We start from the raw sequence: 4,885 nt of genomic DNA, 5'->3' as shown, positions 1-4,885 counted from the left end.
TCGAGTTGAATGAGAGTAGGGTTTCAAAATTTCAGTATGAGACTTAGCCTTTTAGACCCCGCGATAGTCTTCGATGGGGGGATTTGCTCGGACGCCTAAGAATAAAGACAGCCTTTAGGCTTTCGGGAGTAGTCCCCGACTGGGGGTTCGCTCAAGCTCGGGCTACTTGGAGACTTGTTTTGAACTCAGTGTAGATAGCCTTAAGACATTGCAGATAGATCCCGGATGAGGGCTTAACCGAGTTTAGATGGTACCTCGAGGCCAAGCCTATATGAGTAGAGTTTTATCACCTATCTTCTTCTTGAGAGAAGCCCTCGAGATCGGGTACCATCTCGAGTCTCGCAATGATATTAATGGCCCCTTAGAGCATATCTCTTCTTGGTGGAGGTCCTCGAGATCGGGTACCATCTCGCGTTGTATAGTGATGTCATTGGCTTCCTGGAACCTATTTTCTTCTTGGTGGAGGTCCTCGAGATCGGGTACCATCTCGAGGCCTGTAATGAAGCCAATGGCTTCCTGGAGCCTATCTTCCTTTTGGTGGAGGTCCTCGAGATCAGGTACCATCTCAGGACATGCAATGATGCCAATGGCTTCTTGGAGCCTATCTTCTTTATGATGGAGGTCCTTGAGATTGGGTATCATCTCGGGACTTGCAATGATGTCAATGGCTTCCTGGAGCCTATCTTCATTTTGATGGAGGTCCTCGAGATCAGGTATCATCTCGCGGCTTGGTTGATGTGGGGGTCTCTGACCCCGAAACGTCGTATGGAAGCGTTAAGTGTATGACAAGGTTATGAAATAAACGAGGCGATCCCGTTGGCACATCTTCCCAGGGCGATAAAAGCTCTAGCCAGTATTTTTAGTCGGCCTTTAAGGAAGGTGGGTAGTCGCTGCTTTTTCCATATATAGGGTTGTCTTCGCCCATTTGAAGATTCCGCCAATCTGAGTAGTTATCCTCTTTTGTAGAGTTCTCCTTCCCTGCGTTAGGTCCTCCATCAAATTTAGTTTCGACGCTCTTGCTCAAATTCCCGCTCCAATTCTCTAATTTTACCACAGTCATGGCCGCTACGTCAGGGTACGCTCAACAATAAGAAGGGAGCTCCGCTTCTGGGCACTCTGTTTCGAGAGGGAATCTCCCGTCAAAGAATACTCCCAACGTTTGAGGTTATTAGAAGTATGCCTCAAAGTTCATTTCTTTAATAGGAGAGGAGCACCTTGAGTTGGTGAGGAAGGACTGTGGATGGGGAGAAAAGGTAGCATTGCAGGTACCTTCCCCGTAGGAGAGCATCATGGACCATGTCGAGGGAATTTTGAACGTGTACACATACCCTTTTATGCTAGACCCCCTTGAGGGGTTGTGCTCGACTTCTGTCGAAAGTACCAGGTTACCTTGGCACAGATTCACCCCTCATTTTGGCAGATAGTATTGATGATGAGGTTCTTTGCAGAAGAAGCAGGTCCTGAATTCACTCTTAGTCATCTCATCAGGCTGTATCGGCCCTTTCACCATCGAGGCCTGCTGACCTTGCGATGTTGATCCACCACGCCTTTCGTTGTTGATGACAAAAAAGATAGAGATTGGGGATGGATGAGCTGATTCATCCATGTATGGACTGTTGATATTATTCCAGTAGAGTTTCTGCCATTTCCTGAGGAATGGAATTTTACATATAAGTGATACACTCGTGCCTTCGTAGTTTTGTTTATGGCGAAGACGGGCTCCGTAAATGCTCCTTATTTTCTTTTCTGCAGCAATTTTGTAGATGTCGAGCAAGGTTCCCAATCTACCGGATTGGGTTCGGAAGTTGACGACCCACTCAACTTATAATGAGCGTAAGTGGCGAGCTTTATCTAAGGATATGTGGGAGGCAAAACATCAGGGTACATGCTATGTGATTTACTCCCCCCTCTCTCGGAAGGGCGTTTTTTCTTTCTGCGTACTAACTCTATCATCGTAGGCATTGGGGAGTCTCTTAAAGCGAGGTCGTGCCCTTTAGGAGAGGGAGAAAGACAGCCGGCTTCAGGATTGAGGGATGATAATAATAACAATAAGCAAGAGAGGCCTTTGTAGGAAGACAATGATTGTAGCAAGATGAGTCCGAACCGGAGGCTTAGAAAGGGTGTATCAGCCAAACTTGCAGCACCCGAGGTCTTTGGCTCTAGAGAAATGGTCCCTCCTCCGCTGCCATCTTTCTTTACCGTCGAATATGCTTCGAGGAGCAAGGGTCTCTGTTGCTGACTTCTTCTCTTGTCGAAGGCACTTCGAGGGATGTTTGATTCCAAAGGGCGCGTATATCGGGCGACCGTGTCCCAAACCGGGGCGATTCTACCAGGGTAGATGGATCCAGACCAGTAGATGTACGCTAAAATCTTGAGGAAGCTCAGCGGCCCACTCGGAGGTAGGTTTAGGCCATTCGTACTGGTTTTATAGTTTTGTAATTTTCACTTTCTTACCATGTTTCTCTTCCACGGGCTTTTAATAAGCTCAAATCTAAGCTACTTCGCTGTGAGGCCAGATTGCGAAAAGCCATTGACGGGGAGAAATCCCTTAGGCTTCTTTGCGATGAAAGGGAATATGAGTTGGTACATTTACGGTATTAGGCGAGTCAAAGCTTGAATTATGAGAGCTACCTGAAAGAGCAGGTAGTTTTGTTCCGAGGGAGTGTATGTTCCTTCTTCTAGCTCTTGAGGCTAATGTTTTGTTTATTTCAGTTGTCGAAAAAAAAGGAGGAACTGGAGTGCCTTCGGAATGAAGCTGGCCGAGCCAAGCGCGAGTACGATGAGATAAAGTCTCACGCGGACGTTAAGGCTTCAGCGGGGAAGGGTGCTCTGGCTAAAGCCGTCACCTTTGAGGTTCAACTTCACTTAGCTCATGATAATAGCTTGGTTCGAATAGATATGATTACAAAGCTCGAGTCTGAGCTTTTAAAGATAAACGTTGAGGTTTTGGATCCGGGCTGAACCTGTAATGAGCCGAACTAAGGCTGATAAGAAAGTGGCGGTCTATTTGAAGGACGCTGCTGATGCTCAAGCTGAGCTGAGAAGGACTCGTGACCGCGAGGGCAGGAGCAAGGAATACGCTCGGTGTAAATCTCAAAGGGAAACCCTCGAGGATATCCATGCTAGGGGTTTTGACCTCTCGGAAGAGGTGAAGCGGGCGAAGGCGGACGAATATGGTGCTAAGTCACTTCTGTCCGATGCTGAGGATAGCGAGGATAAGGCCGACAAGCCATACTCCCCAAGGGGGACGTAGATTTCCTTTTCTGTTTACGTATATAGTACTTTCAAAGTACGTTGTAAATAGAGCTTGTATTTTCTCTCATATATGTATAAAAGGGAACCTCGCGGTTTTATTACTCCTGCATTTCTTTTTGCCTTGATTATAGCCAGATGAACTGGTCTTTGAGTTAAAAGGAATCCTTAAATTCATAGTATGGCCCTAGGGCTCATTAGGCTGGCCCGTAGGCTCTTACGCGCTTTGGTCGGTACGACCTTTTAGCATAAGCCGACGTTTGAGCTCTTATGCTTTTGCTCTTAGGAATATTTAGTTAACTGTTTCGAGTTTAGTCTCCGAGTCGGGTTTTGACTCGAGCTCATTCGACCCTCAAGTTTTTGTATTTAAAGCTAGCCCTTAGGCTTTTACACATTGGGTCGATATGACCTCTAGTATGGGCTGGCGACAGTGGCTCTTACGCTTTAGGTCGGTACGACCTTTAATATAGGCTTTATTTTTTCCTCGATAAAGATTTTTTGAAATAATATTTGCCTTTCTCTTCGACGGTTTGATAAAAACCTCGATTGTGAGTAGTTATATGGCGATGATCGAGCACCTCGGGAGGTTTGGCTCGGTGGATGATTATCTCGAAGCCTGTATTTAGGAGCTGACATGGTCGAAGCTCTTTTTCCTATATCGAGGGTAGCCTGTTTAATCGATTCTTTTCAAAGTATATTCGAAGTAATTGAAGGCCTGTGATTTTATAGCAACGGTCAGGCATCCCAGAGTCATGTTAGTTTGGCTGGTACAGCCTTGTGACCATAGTCATTTGTGTTTGGACGGAGCCTTTCAGTCCCGAGTGAAGTAGTTTTGGCGTCTATATCGAGGTATGCCTTTTTAGGGGTCATACAAGTTAGATATATAGCCTTAACTTTGAGATCGGGTTTATGCCTTTAGTAAGGTCTTACAAGTTTTACATGCTTTTGAGGTCTTACAGTTTTGGATACTTGGTAAAAGTATGGTTCATGCCTTGCTTGAGGTCTTACAGATATTGTCACTTGGTACAAATGTGGTTCATGCCTTGCTTGAGGTCTTACAGATATTGTTGTTGCCTTATATAGGTCTTACGAGACTGAGGCTGCCCGTATGTGGTCTTATGGCCTCAGGTTTTGATAGGTCAGTGGGGGTGGCGATTGGCGGCAGTCTTCGAGTCATCGAGGGTTTCTTCGCTCGGGAACCATTACTTGTAAACTTGGTATTGCCTCATTGAGGGCTTGCGATTTTGGAGTTTCCGACCCTGAGGTCATGTGGCCTTGAGCTTTCGACGCCAGTCCCCGAGTGTTTGGGACATTTTTGGCTCTGGAGCTACTTTGTGATCTTGATGTTGCCTCATTGAGAGCTTACGAGTTAGGAGCTCCGACCCGGGGGTCACATTATTTTGAGTTGTTGACGCCAGTCCCCGAGTATTCCAGACGTTTTTGACAGAGGAGCCATTTTTTGCAACAAATACTGAGTTTCTTTGATTACTTGGTACAAGTTTACACGTTTTTGCTGTTACGGGCTCGGTTGTTCTATGCGGACACAGTTCATTCGACCATTTGGCCTGGTACATTATTTTCCTATTGATACCCCACCTAGAGCATCTTGGCTTCAGTAGGTGACCTTCCGGGG

Source organism: Nicotiana tabacum, chromosome 16 (genome assembly GCF_000715075.1).
Source record: "Nicotiana tabacum cultivar K326 chromosome 16, ASM71507v2, whole genome shotgun sequence".
Lineage (NCBI taxonomy): Eukaryota > Viridiplantae > Streptophyta > Magnoliopsida > Solanales > Solanaceae > Nicotiana > Nicotiana tabacum.
Note: the sequence above shows the minus strand (reverse complement) of the source record.